Source organism: Nannobrachium achirus (genome assembly GCF_963921795.1).
Source record: "Nannobrachium achirus genome assembly, chromosome: 10".
NCBI lineage: Eukaryota > Metazoa > Chordata > Actinopteri > Myctophiformes > Myctophidae > Nannobrachium > Nannobrachium achirus.
The window spans coordinates 58,287,904-58,303,404 of record NC_137819.1 but is presented as its reverse complement, the minus strand read 5'-3'; the positions used below and the strand labels follow the sequence as shown (position 1 = coordinate 58,303,404).

The 15,501-nt window shown below is 43.8% G+C and overlaps 1 protein-coding gene across 2 annotated transcripts in view; it reads left to right on the top strand.

Moving 5' to 3' along the window:
• Positions 1 to 4,258: 4,258 nt before the first annotated feature.
• atxn1a (ataxin 1a) overlaps positions 4,259 to 15,501 on the top strand; it is a gene marked incomplete at its 3' end in the record, with an annotated part of 177,600 nt that continues 166,357 nt past the window's right edge. Inside the window, exon 1 of one of the 2 annotated variants that reach the window (XM_080734826.1) lies at positions 4,259 to 4,374. Of the gene's footprint in view, positions 4,375 to 15,126; positions 15,217 to 15,501 lie in introns of those variants that run through there. The other variant, XM_080734827.1, reaches the window with a different exon arrangement.

Here is a 15,501-nt window from a genome sequence, read left to right as displayed (position 1 = left end):
CTAAATACATCTTACTGAACCTTACCAAACAAATGACATAAATGTCATTGACTGGGATACCATTTCCGATGATTTTTTTATTTATAAATCTGTGTATATTATAAAACACTAGTCCATACCCAGGGATGTGCGCACTCAAAGTATTTGCAGACTTTGAGTTATGTGTTATGTAGACGGTATAGAGAGGCTACCCTTAGTTAAACTTTTGGAGGAGGCTGCCACTGTCATGTGGATGGAATGCATGTCATTTTTATCGCTGAACATCCCAGTAGTAGTACCTTTTATTTTTGAAATTGTAAGAGAGATGAGCACGGCACCTCATTGACACATCTCTCTCTAACCATGATCTATCTGTTCACTTCATGTGGGACTTGCGACTGTTCCACGGTTTCATTTTTCTTCGATATGCCTATTGAAAGGTATGTTATAGCAACATTCCATACCAAGTTTGTTGTGGTGCATGTTAATGGCATTGATTGAGCTGTGAGTGTGGTAGAGAAAGTTCCAGAGTGGGATCTAACGGGTTGTTTGCCTTTTTATGGCAGCTCAGTAGGGACAAAACTCTGTGGAGACGTCTCTGCCATTATGAAAGACAGATGTAAACAAAAACGAATTATTGAACGATTTAGCGTAATTTCCCACCGCTCGCGGTCGGACCTGCTGTGGACTGGAGATGAAAAAACAAAAACAGAACCATATTGCTCATTCTGGGATATCATAACTTCAGATTAAGGTAACTAGCGTCTAGTCGGCGACCTGGCCAACTCGGAACAATGTAAATAGGGAATGAATGCCCCGCCCTTTAATGCAAACCCCATTATACCTGTTTTCATAGGACCCGTTTTGACCATCTGTCTGCCTGTGTCCATTTATGCCCATATATGGAGATATCTGTATCTGTCTGTCTGTCTGTCGGCGTCCATTTTATGTCCATATATGGAGATCACTGCAGTTATAGTTCTGGGTCCATTTTATGCCCATATATGGAGATATCTGTCTATCTGCGTCCATTTTATGCCCATATATGGAGTATCTGTCTGTGCCTCCAACTGTGTTGCAGACACAGTGCCGGTTCCCCCTTTAATGCAAACCTCATTATATCTGTTGTCATAGGACCCGTTTTGAACATCTGTTTGCCTGTGTCCATTTATGCCCATATATGGAGATATCTGTATTTGTCTGTCTGCGTCCATTTTATGCCCATATATGGAGATCTTTGACCATCTGTTTGCCTCTGTCCATTTATGTCCATATATGGAGATATCTGTATCTGTCTGTCTGCAATCCATTTTATGCCCATATATGGGGGCATTCATTTTATGCCCATATATGGAGAACGCGCGTGCCCGTGGGACGAACGGTTCTCGAGATACGCGGATTACATACATACATACACAATCACAGAGATTTTTTGTTGACTCATGTGGCGTACGTGATGTCAGAGCCTTTTATGAAGTGATGTCACAATGAGTCAGAGCTTTCGCCGATTTCCTCCGGAACAGCCTGATGTCAACAATCAACCCCGCATAAGGAGATTCCGAACGTTTCGCGCCGGTTCGGGAAAACCGCGCGTCGGGTCGGGTCGAGACCCGGCACTGCACTCCGTGCCGCGGCGGGGAACGCGCGTGCCGAATCTGAAGCCGGTGGGACGAACGGTTCTCGAGATACGCGGATTACAGACACACACACAGACAGACAGACAGACACACACGCAGAGACTTCTCGCATTTATAGATAGATAATACTAAGCCCCGCCCCCTCTGTATTCCTATTGGCTGGGCTTTAAACAGCCATTACTCCACTTCCCAACATGTTACTGGTCTCAAACTCGGTGGGTGGTCCCACAGTCCCAACGGCTATAAGCACTAATGCTAAAGCTAAAAAAGGCTAATGCTAAAAATGCTAATGCTAATGTTAGAAATGCTTAAAATGCTAATGCTAAAAATGCTAATGCTAATGTTAGAAATGCTAATGATAATGCTAAAAAATGCTAATTGCAAGATAATGCTAAAATCTAATGCTAAAAATGCTAATGCAAATGCTAAAGTTAAAAGTTGCTTAAGCCCCGCCCCTTCTAAGTTCCTATTAGCTGGGCTTTAAACGGCCATAACTCCAGTTCCCGGGATGCTATACATTTTACATTTACAAAAGCATTCATAAGTCAAAAAGCCTATAAAAAAGTTAACTTAATGAAAGTACCAAATAGTATAGCCACTCAATCACTCACCTACTCACTTCACTCACTCACTCACTCACTCACTCACATACATGCATATGCAAATATATCATATGGATCAGTTCCAGCCTGCACTGCATGCCGCCTTGCATATAGTCGACACACTTGTATTAATTGATAAGGTCAATCCTGATTCCTGCCTGCTGTCAGTGTCACGTTATGCTGTTGAAACTGCAGTTGTTTGTTCTGCTCTCCTCTTTTTTGGAAGAGTAAGCTGCTCCATATTTACACCCCCCCCACCCCTCTCTCTCTCTCTCTCTCTCTCTCTCTCTCTCTCTCTCTCGTCTCTCTCTCTCTCTCTCACACACTCACTCACTCACTCACTCACTCACACTCTCTCTCTCTCTCTCTCTCTCTCATCTCTCTCTCTCTCTCTCTCTCTCTCTCTCTTCTCTCTCTCTCTCTCTCTCTCTCTCTCTCGTCTCTCTCTCTCTCTCTCGTCTCTCTCTCTCACTCTCTCTCTCTCTCTCTCTCTCTCTCTCTCGTGGAGGTGGGGGCAGATAAGCTATGCTTGCAGACGGCTCCGTCAAGTCAACCACAAAACACCTGTCAACTCAGGCAACCTTAAAGCATTTGACTTCCGGTTTGTGGATATCAAAGTAAAGGTTAGGCTTAGGTTTAAAATAATAATATTGCATATTTGTCTTTGTGATGTCTACTAATTCATTATAGGCTTATCAAAAGGTTGGAGCTAGTCATTCCCTCAATGTGTGCTGAAATAGAGAGGTTTTGTGGACATGTTAGTGTGCTCTGCAAATATGAATTGCATTCCATTATTATTATATAGGTAGGCCCTACCGGTAATAACAAGGTATAATAGGGCTACAAGTTAAAGGTGTTATTGCGACCGTCAGGTCGCAGTTACTACCAAAACCTCCACCGGCTGTGTGTCAGTCAGTCTGTCCGTCACGTCACACTTTTCCCCAACTCATATCTCTGCCACTGTTGCCCCAATCCATGCCAAACCTTGCACACACACTCCTTGCCTGCCAATCCACAACCTCCGCAACCTCCAGGGACCCCCGGAGCTCCAGGGACCCCCTTTCCGCCGCCACCAAAAAGTGCAAAAATGACCAAATGACCACCATAACGGGGTGCTGTTCACGGGGAATTCCCGGGGCACCACTGACTCCTGGTGCTCCAGAGCTCCAGAATGGATGCAAAAGTGGTCGCACCCCTAGTGGAGGTCCCCTGCCACTGCAGCGCACATAAAATGCCGTAACTCGGGCTAGGAGCGACCGGGAGAGCCGGGGCCGGTACCCCACGCGTCCCGCCTCGGCGGCGCCAAGAGAGCCAGTCAACATGAATCTGTCCCATATAGCGCCACCATCAGTCCCATTTTTTCAAACGCATTTTTGGACACTGCTCCTACAGATTTTGCCCAAAAATCACACAAATCGGTACACAGTATGTCTACACTCATGTCATCAACATGGATCTGTCCCATATAGCGCCACCATCTGGCCGATTTTTTTAAACACATTTTTGTACACTTGCTCCTACACATTTTGCCCTAAAATCACGCAAATCAGTACACAGTATGTCTACACTAATGCCATCAACATTGATCTGTCCCATATAGCGCCACCATCAAGGACGATTTTTTCAAACACATTTTTGGACACTGCCCCAACAGATTTTGCCCTAAAATCACGCAAATAGGTACACAGTATGTCTACACTCATGTCATCAACATGGATCTGTCCCATATAGTGCCTACCTATCTGGCCGATTTTTTTAAACACATTTTTGTACACTGCTCCTACACATTTTGCCCCTAAAATCACGCTTGCGACCTGACGGTCGCTTATCTCCCGATTAGGGAGTCCTATTTTTTGGGGATCTAGTGTTAGGTATGGCCATATTCACTACAGATATGCTCTAAAAGTGTGAAAAACATGTTTTTGATTTCACCCTGTCTTTAAATCTTGATTGTCATTTACTTTGAAAAATCGGTGACCGGAAGTCCAATGCTTACGCTGGTCCAGCTTGATGCAGGCTTCTCTCCTCCGCTGCCGCAAGCAGGCAGCCCAGACACATCATTACGAGAGGAGACGTTTCCTCCGTCAGCGGCGCTGGAGCGAGCCAGGCAGGAGAGAGACTCACACACACTCTCACCAGCCCGTTAACACCGCACAGTAAGTAACACACGCTCGTTTCTCTCAAAACGACATTGCTTTTTTCCCCTTCTTCTTCTTCTTCTTTTAACCAAGTGCCATTTGTTGTCATGTATGCTCTCTCTTTGGAGCTGTGTGTTTGTTGGAGAGAGAAAATGGCTGAGAAGCAACTAGGCAGGGTCGCGCATACGCGCTTGCTTTATCGTCCCAAACTAAAAGGCTTTGAAAACGTTTACTTTACACTTGACATGTTTTGTATTTGTGCTCAAAAGAAGCCCGTGTTTGTGGAGTTCAGGTTGTGACACTTGTCATGTCGAAGAGAAAACGCAAAGTAGTGTAAAGTGGGACAGAAAGAGAAGAAGGGAGCGGAGCAGAGAAGCTTCGGCTGGGCTCCAGACTCCAGTAGTAACTGCGCCACTCCAAAACATTCTCTCCTGTCGTTGATAATGCCTTTATTGATATCTAATTATCTTTGGTAACAGCACTCTGCTGCAAACTGTTTTGAACTGTTGTGATGACAGGAGCTGTCAAAGCGAGGCTTGCCCCACTTTTTCCCCTTCTCTCAACCGCGGAAGTGGTTCTCTGGTGGTAGACAACAAAAAGAGAAGACAGAAAACTGCTTATCACTGTCCCACCTTTGACGAAAAAATAAAAACGCAGGACTTTCCCCCGTGTCCTCGCCTCCTTTAAATTGTGTGTAACAGACGCTACTACACATTGTGGCGTGGGAGGTGGGGTGGGGGGGGATTCATTGTAAAGGACACGGGGGTTTGTGATTGCTGGACTACCCGTGATGTCATTCATCCGAGCTTGGATCATTATATAACGGGACTGTAGGGGAAGCCTGTGATAGATAGCAGCCTATTTTTACTCTGTTTACAGTCAGTAGTAGTACGCTGTGAATATACTGGGCGTCAATTTAACTCTGGGAGTTCACAGATTGGAACCAACTGGATTATTATGGGTCCAGTTGGTTCCAATTGTACACTACACTCCCAGAGGTACTCTCCCATAAAGGTCTATTTGGTTACATTTGCACTCTGCAGAAGCCCATATGCTTGGACCCATACAGTAGTTTGAAATTCATAATGATGTCTGTGTAGGGACTATAGGCTACTGTATCATTGTTGTTTGCCCCCATCACGAGAAAATGTTGCTATTATAACTCGATTAGCTGTGAATATTCACATGCGTTGAGACCGTGTGCCAATATGCAAATTAACTATTACATATAAATTATGCAATTTGCACATGTCTGCTTGTGGGACAGCAATACTTGTTGATTGTTATGTCCAGGCATGCTGGGACGGGAGCCATATGTCATATATTTGACAAAAAGTCAACCCTGTTGTGGCCTGGCTATAAATTATATCTCCATGAGATTATTTGAGCCGAAATATGATATTATATTATGATGTTTTGTCGATTGTCTCTCCATACATTGGTTTCTGGGTGATGATGTGGTTAGCCTGTTTGTTTTGGCCACATGCCATAGTTGTCAAGGACTGGATCACACTGTTCTTTCTTCCCATGAACCTGACAGAGGATTTGGCCAGAAGCTGCCTGTCAACCAAGCATAATACTGTATCTAGGCCACGCTGCTTGCCTTCTCAAACCAAGAGTTTTCACTAGGCACAGGTGTTGTGTTTTCATATGTGTCTGTAATGGGCAAAGTGTAGAGCCCGTCCGATGTATCGGTTGAACCGATGTATCAGTAGTTTTTGGGCTCCGATGTCGGCATCGGACATCGGTCATTATTTCACCGATGTTCTTTTTTTATTTATTTTTTAGGTCAGACTCGTGTCAAGTTTGTAAATGACTGTTTTTGCAAGCATGCCATTTAGTCATTATTTATTCAGCATTTGAGCCACAGAACATCATTTGATTTGACATTTAGCCACATGACCCAAAACGAATATATTGTTGTCGTTGCCGGTAAGGATCCATTTGGTTAGACTCATGCGTTGAAGGGTCCATTTGGTTACCAAATCTCCATCATTTAGCTGGGGACTACCTGGAAACCCCTCAAGGACCACTGGTGGTCGCCAGACCACTGGTTAAAAAACGTTTTGAAGGTAAGAAGTTTTTGAAATTTAGGCAAACCATCGCTTAAACAACGGCAATCGGTAGTCTAGCACTCTCCATCGGCAAACATCGGCATCGGTCCAAAGATGTGGCATCGGTCGGGCTCTAGCAAAGTGAGGTTTACCGGTAATCTGGATTGACCGTGCTTTCTTTAGATTGCATTTATTTTGAAGTGATCCACTTGACCATTAAAGCTGTACTTTTGGCATGAGTTCAGCTTTGCTTGCACAGCACAACACTAGACTACACTTGATATTTAAACATTAGCCTCTTGGGGAAAGAGCTTTTTGTCATGCACTTTGAGTTTGCATGACCACTCGAAAAGTATTCTTTATCCATCTTTGACCGGTTGCTTTGCTTTTTGTGTAACGGTTTTCTGTATCAATAGATTCACCTACGGGCGACTCTCTGTCCCTCTATGGATAAAAAGAGCGACTCCGTCCTCAAAGTTAATTTGATTTCATTGTCACAAGACAACAATGTCTGTTGAAAGTTGAAATTGTAATGCTGTTAGGGTTGCCAATACAGTATCAATATTATAATGATATTGGATTTGTGATATGAGACTATAGATATCATAATTCTGAATATTGGGATATGGCATTGGCACTTTTGTTTTTACCGTCTCTGGTTTTAAATCATGTCATTTTCTTACCTGACTACTTCTCTAGCTCTTCATTATTATTTGCTTTTACCACTTAGTTATCATATAACTGATGCATTACTGATGAGTATTTGTTAAAAAATCTTTTTGTATACATTTTTGTGTAAGCACCTACAATCATCGCCACAATATTGTCACATTAGTATGGATGTGATTATTGGTCAAAAATATTTGTGACAAAAATATATGACATTTGATTCTGTCCATACTGCCCAGCTCAGCCTCTCAGTTAATGATGCCACTATTAAATAGAAAGATGCAATTGGAAATTGCAAGTGTGGTTGCCGTGACGCGGGTCACACTTGCAAATATCTCTGTATTAGGGCATTCACGAATAGTGATTTTTGGTATTCGAATTATTCGACCTCTAAGTATTTGAATAGTCGAATATTCGACAGGACTGGCCAAACTGTCAAATATTAAGTAAGCAAGAGGCGAACATTGTGAAAATAGTAGATCTACATGCTCACAACGCCTCGCGTTGCGAGGCGTTGTGAGCATGTAGATCTGCTATTTTCACAATATTTAACTGCGGAACAGAATCACATTAAATGTAATACCTACAATTCCAAGTGCTTGTCAGTGTGGGGGTCCCCAGTTCAAATATGTTTATTTTGGGGGTCACAGCCTAAAAAGGTTTGAGAACCCCTGGTATAGAACATTAACAAATTCATCCACCAGGGGCACTGACAAGTTGTGACAACTCATTCTTATGACTTCCTATCTAGCTAAGCTTTATAAACTATATATTTTTTAAAGAGAAAACAATAAAATAATATAAGCGAATATTCGGCTTCGGTGAACAACGTTGAATAGTGACTTTGATATTCGAATGTTCAAATTTTCGAATATTTGGTGAATGCCCTACTCTGTATCTGTCCGTCCTTGTCCCTATTTGAGAGTTGCTAACCATTCCGTGCTTGTTCCTTTTATGCCCATATATGGAGATCCCTGATGTCATCAATATTAAGCCCATATATGGACATACAGCAAGGAATCGATTCCCGATTAAGCCGTTCGATTTGACATATAGCCCAAGTGCATGCCACCAAAACTGTAGGAGGAGTTGTGTGGCAATAATAACGATATCTATACTATAATTTTGCGAATGTCTGAGTGAGTGAGTGTCTGTCTGTCTGTCTGTCTGTCTGTCTCAGCGTTTCTCCTCGGTGGCTGGAGCAATTGATCTGAAATCGCATCACCATTAGCATATGAACACACCTGACATAACTGTGAAGCCCGTTTGTCACTTTCACAAATCGTATGCTGTATATTCGCATTTTTATGGTGTATCTATATCTATTTAGCCTACAGTACCTTTTGTGACCACACATGTTAAGGGAGGGGCGCTGTTGTTCAAGCCATTAGCACAATCACACACAAACCCCCCCACACACACACACACACGGGGGGGGGGGGGGGGGGGGGAGTGTGTGTGTGTGTGTGCGGGGGGGGGGGGGGGGGGGGGGGTTCTGGCCCTGTTACAGATGTTGTCCAAAAATCATGCAGATCGGTACACAGTATCTCTGTAGCCGTTAAATGGAACGGGTATTTCTTACATTGATGCTCCTACATATTAGCATGCAAGCACCAGTTAAAGTTACTTTCCATCCCTCATATACTGTGTGCACAGTGCACATCCCATAACCCACACACTGCACATCATTTCGGAGCTCATATCTTTGAACGGGTAAGGGCTAGTTAATATAAACCTACCAAAACATGTGATTGCTATTTCCTCCCTAGCCTTTGATCCTATGTGCCACTCACTTTAAAATGCTAATAAGGGGCAATTAGGGGCCACTGTGTACTAATCACAAGCCATTTGGATGAGCTTGGCTCATTTGTCACTGCCATTCGTGCACACAGACAACTGCACGAAGATGCACACATCTGCATACACATATCCAGGGAGTTGGGTTTACTGAGTGCTGGCGGTGTGTGTGTGTGTGCAGTATGTATTCATTCAAATGTACCGATACATAATTATATACGTGGGTTTGCATGCAGAGCATACATTTTGCAGCCTTTCTAATTCCTTCTCTCTATTTCTGTATCGCTCTCTCTCTTGCTTTCATAATCTCTGGCTATCAACCTCTGTGTGGGGGAAAAGAGGCAGAGTGAGATTCATTTCAGGTCATTTTCATGGAAATAAAGAGATTTCCAGGTACTTTGCTGGGTGGAGCTTTCACAGATGAGCTACAGAGTGACATAATGTTGACCATGGCCCCTAACTCTATGGCCCCTACATGTACAGGTTGTATGATTCAGGGGGAGGAGCCAGTGAACTGGACCAATGGGAGAAATAGGTGTGTGCGTGAGAGAGAGAGAGAGAGAAAGTGTGTGTGCGTGAGAGAGAGAGAGAGAGAGAGAGAGAGAGAGAGAGAGAGAGAAAGTGTGTGTGTGTGTGTGTGTGTGTGTGTGTGTGTGTGTGTGTGTGTGTGTGTGTGTGTGTGTGTGTGTGTGTGTGTGTGTGTGTGTGTGTGTGTGTGTGTGTGTGTGTGTGTGTGTGTGTGTGTGTGTGTGTGTGTGTGTGTGTGTGTGTGTGTGACAAAAATGGGTGGTGGTGGTGACCTGGGATCGGTCTCAACCTCTACTTGCTGTAGTACTTATGGCAGGCACGTCTGTACACAATACACATTTGCAAAGTACACAGTAACACACACACACACACACACACACACACACACACACACTCTCTGCTCACGTGGTCCTCAAACAGACAGACACAGACAATCTCTCTCTCTCTCACACACACACACACACACACACACACACACACACACACATGATATACTGTAAGTACTCTAATCAATAGATTGATGTATGTCAACCTTTTAATGTGTCTTCTCACCAGTGTTGCATTGGTGATTCAATGTTTGGGGGGGACGCCACGTGCACGTCGCTTGGCACCTACTCTGCAGGAGTTAACAGGTTCAGACACTGGTCTATTGATATGCATACAGGCTCATCCCTTTGCTAAATCACCCGGCTGTGACACTAAACGTTGTCGAGGCGTGAACTTGGAGGTTGTTTTGCGTCGATGCATGCCCGTGGGCGTGAGAGGCGTGACACACTGGACAGAAAAGATACAGGACGGCGTGTACACGCGTGACCGGACCAATGCACCACTGCTTCTCACAATGTATGGAGGGGTTGACACTAAGGTCTCAGAGGCACTTGCCCGTCGGGCAAGTACAGGTCATGTTCTACTTGCCCAAAGGTCATGCCCACTTGCCCCGAAAAGTAAATCGTCCATTATAAAATTTGGCTATAAAATTTGAATTACCGCTCAGTTTAACACTTATTTCTTTACTTTCTGGGCCTGTGCGATAACAAATGTCACACCTCAATACCTCCAAATCCAAATACCTACACTGTATAGCTATGATTGAATATGTCTGTGGTTTTACACAGTAGCCAGGGGCAGGTGGGCAAGCCTTAGTGTCAATGCCTGGTATGGAATTGGTACTGTATGTCACCAAAAGCATATCTTCTCCATCTTAATCTCACACAGATTTATCTTTAAGCTGCATCTATCTTTCAGACATCTGTTCCCTGCGATGGGATAAAAGAAAAGAGTGAGATTGTCGAACATCCGTGTTTAGGTCTGGTGGCCTGGACTTTCTGGCTGGTGAGATACCGAGGTGCGACTTTGATGGTGAAATGATGGACGGACTGACAGACAGAGAGACGGGTTGAAATAAATGGACTGAGATGTGAGTGTGGGAATGAATGATGGAGGCAGAGCATGGAAGGGGGGGTATGGATGAAAGAAAAGTCAAAGGAGAGAAGATGTGTGAGAGAGAGCGTTAGTATGTGAGAAAGTGTGTGTGTGATATATGTGTGTGTGTGTGTGTGTGTGTGTGTCGGGGCAGGGGGTGTTTGTGATTCAGATCAAGCAGATTGAGATCTTGGGTCGAACGGTGCGGTTCGCTCAGACCTTTTCAACTTTCCCTTTCATCCGCCTCTATTCATGATCGCTGTGGGTGCATGTACATGTGATCAATTAGAGTTTCTCTGGCTGGTGTGAAAGAACGTGTGTGCGTGCGTGTGTGTGTGTGTGTGTGTGTGTGTGTGTGTGTGTGTGTGTGTGTGTGTGTGTGTGTGTGTGTGTGTGTGTGTGTGTGTGTGTGTGTGTGTGTGTGTGTGTGTGTGTGTGTGTGTGTGTGTGTGTGTGTGTGTGTGTTTTTGTATGTGTGAGTTGCATACAGGATGTATGTGTGCACTCTCCCTAGTGCCAATGGACGGCCTCTCCTTGAGACTTGCATAGATGTCTTTATGTGTCGTATTGAATTGAACGCTGTAAGCATCAAGCTGAGCGCGACTTGCGTCGCCATAGCAGCCACTTGAAATGTCACTCTGAGTTTGCAGAATGTGCAGTTCAAAGAAAGCTATGGAAATGTATTTATTCCGATGTGGAATGTTAGTCCACAACGATTCTTCATTGTCGGTGTGTTAATACACTACACAATGTGCACAGTGTGTAGCTCGTTTTCACAAACCAATGAACCTCATTCATGTTTTTTGTATGCATTTTTGAGCGGTGGTAAACCGCTCCATAGAGTGGCTGTGCGTGTGTCTGTAGCCTTTTTCCTCAGCGTTTTGCCATAGCAAAACGTGTGTGTGTAGCATAGCCTGTACATCCTAGACTCAAATCCTAGTCTGAAGACGTTATGCAAGCACGACCACCGCTCACTTCACATTGGGTGTGATTTTTTATTTTTTTATTTTTTGTGTCTGTGTTTATGTTGAGCTCTTGTGTACTTTATCAGGGTGCATGCTGCATGTGGGAATTTGTGATGCTGCATCGCAGCGTTTATTTTTGAAGTGACCTGTAATCAATATTGATCTCCTGAATGGCCTAGCAGCATGTGAATGAGAGAGAGAGAGAGAGAGAGTCAGAGGACCCTGGGTCACTCTACAAACTAGTGTACCAGTGTTGGATCAATAAGCTGCTGCATGGCTCAATGGCCATGTGAAAAAGGATGAAACTGGTTTGGGAGCGTTCGTTCAGCTGTGCTCGTCCAATTGGATTGGTGTTGGCAGTGGTTTCCCTGCAGGGCTGGTAGGCCCCAGGGGCATAGTTCTGCCGATTTAAAATGACTCCAATACGGAACTAAAACTTCCTATGATTGGCCGCTAGTTGCGCTGTTTTCCCCCCCCCGGCCGATCGCAAAAAGAATTGCCCTCCATTGGATCCCATTCATTTTCCCCTTTCGTTTTCTAACCTTAATTAACATTTTCATGAATACTGTATGGTTCCTATCGCTAGTTAAAAATTGCCTTTCAATCACCATCATATTCGTTTTGTCGAAATGTGGTCCAATGTATTTTAAAATAAATGATAAAGTTGCGGGGGGCGTGGCCAACTAAACTGATACCAGCCGGCTGTGTTCTTCTTCGTGTGCTGTATTTCGGGAGGCTCCGACCACATTCTCCCATGTATCCCTGCGTTGCACGTGACCGTTGGCAGCCAATAGCATCTCTGATGCCTTTACAATTCTATGATGGCGACACCCATTCCAAGGGGTAGAAAGGGCCATTTGCGCTGCATAGAAACCAATGGTTTCGCTTCGTCCATATTTTTCTACAGTCTATGGTAGGCCCCCCATCATGGCTGTCCTTAGAGATGCCTGCAGTGACTGCTGTACCCACAGTACACTGGATACAGAACGACTGATGCTTAATTTATGCTTAGCTGTATGATGGTGTCCCGCGCCAAAAATAACTGATCTGTGAGTTGGCAGCGCGTCACAGCGCCTTGGAAGCTGGTGTGATGTGTGAGTGTGAAGCAGGGCATTCATTCTCAGTGAAACTACCCTGGATAAATACATTTGAAAGAAAATAAAAATCCAGCAATGCATCGTTAACCATCGATCACATATGTTGAGAAAAGAGGCTTTATGCACTTGCAGGTGATCTTTCAATTCATGATCTTTCAATTCATGATCTTTCAATTTATTCCCAGCTATCATGGCTAACCCCTCGCATACCCACTACAGAATGAAATGGCAAAGAGGCTCAGTACCAAGGGTGGCCTCAGATTCATCCTTCCAGCACAGAAGACGTGCCGGCAGCCATGAAGCTGTACAATGTCCCTCATGGGATCAATAAAGGCCTCTCTGTCTGTCTAATAGTTTATCAGTATTCACTCCTGATGTCTCTTTCTGATTGTGGGCTCGCCTGAAAGGCGAGCACACTTTAGATATTGTCATTATTGTGGGCTCGCCTGAAATTTTGAGCAGTTTGTGAAACGCTTAAACTCGTTTTTATTCTAGGATTTTTTTTGCTATTTGCTTGAAACATTCTACACACAATCTAAGGACCTTTATCTAACATGCATATGAAGTGCACACACACAAAAAAATAAAAAATAAATAAAATAAAATAAATATAGCTGCAAGCAGCGGTAAAGTGGCCAAAAACACCTCAAATCATGAACACAGCCTGCAATGTGTGTGAAATCTTGCAAGCACATTCCCACTATGTCAAGGAACAGATGCCACCCTTCTCACATTGACCTGTTATAGCGCCACCAGCGGGTCAACTTTTGCATAACACATTTTTGGAACAAAATGCCTCAAATCATGCATGCAGCATCCGATTGCGTCAGTAACGTCAAAGAGAGCACTGCCTGCAATCTTGACATTTTGTACTTTTATAGCCATTGTTTTCTGGCTTGAAGCGAGCCCACAATTGTTTCGAAGGAACAATATTTTCTAGTTCATATTTGACTTTGTTCAGAGCAGCAGAACCAGTGAGAGCTTTTGAAACTTTAAAAGACTGGCCTGTTTTATAGGACATCCAAGTGCAGGCCTATACTGTAATGATATTGCGCTGTAAAATACTCGGTTTCATTTTAACCTAGAGTGTGGAAACGCACCAAGATCACAAAAAGCACTGGGGATTTGTACTGTGTCTAATAGAACAATATGGCTATAAGCTCCTTCCACGCTATTCCTCTGTGATGATGAAGTTGTTGACGTTGTTGCTGAATTGGTGGATTCTCTCTGTCTCCCGACTCCTCTTTTTGCCTTCTCCTGTATCTTTCTCTCCTCTCCAGACAGTGTGTGCCAGTCAGTCCCTTATCCTTATCAGTGCCAGCTAGGAGAGGATTACAGGGAGGAGTTGACACTGACTGCCAGTCAGACAGATTCTGCATCCTCCTGTCTTCTCCTACAGTGACAGGTCAGGGACACTGAGACAAGCTGACAGGCTGGGACAAAGCCAGAGAGAGAGAGAGAGACGGAGAGAGAGAGAGAGAGAGAGGGAGAGGGAGAGGGAGAGAGGTTGAGAGATAGGGACGGGAAGAAAGAGATCCAATTCAAGAGCAGGAGAGAGAGCGAGAGAGGGGTGTAGTTTAGATGTCGTTTGTTTGTGCTATGTTCTAGCAGACCACGTGTCCAATTGCCTACACATTCTGCCTAAAAGAAATTGGTCATGGCTGTAGCCTTGGGACCGTGTACTTTTAATTGGTCAGTACAGTATATACATTTGTATTTGTTCTAAGGCTGGGACTTTAACTGATTAATTGCGATTAATTAATTACAGAAAATTAACGCGATTAAAAAAATTAACGCATTTTAATCGCACTTAGTTTTTGCACCACAGAACCTTCAGTTTCGGGCATACCGATCATAGCGATGCACCAACCAAGAAGAGACAACAAACGCAAAGGGAGAAGTAGCCGATCAGAGCGCTTTGCTTGGCCCAGTGGATGCGAAATTTAGTTTTAAAAAAGTCACTCGTTGATTCACTCGTACAACAAAATGTGTTTTACTTGAAAAAAAATGCTTCTCAGGTCAAATATCGATGTGCGATTAATTGCGATTAATTCATCACAGAGCCTGTAATTAATTAGATTACATTTTTTAATCGCATCCCAGCCCTAATTTGTTCTTTGCCCCATATTTTGCTCTGTAGCCCACTATTGTACCGGGACGCAAATTATGTCACTGTAGTGCTGTGGCGTATATTACGTCACGACCAGTGCAACTCGCTTACTTGCGCACTCAGTGCGAGGAGCTGCAGACAAGGTTTGGACTTTGTGAGGCACCCATTCCTGCAGTTCCCACCGAGTCAGAGGAAGCCGTGGTCCATCAAAACGTACAGTAAGTAGGGCTGTCACAATGATTACATAATCGTCTAATCGCAATCATAATCGTTTCCATGTTGAAAAATGTTCATATATATTTTTTTCAAAAAATTGTGGAAATAGCAGATCTACAAGCTCACAATATCACAATTGTGAGCTTGTAGATCGGCTATTTCCACTATCATTATTAATTTTTAAAGTTGTACTATGTAACTTTTTTTATAAAACAAATCTTAAAATTCTCCTAACTATTAAATCACAAAAGTTTTAGAAGATCCGCGCCGTGAATTTCAGCCTGTAA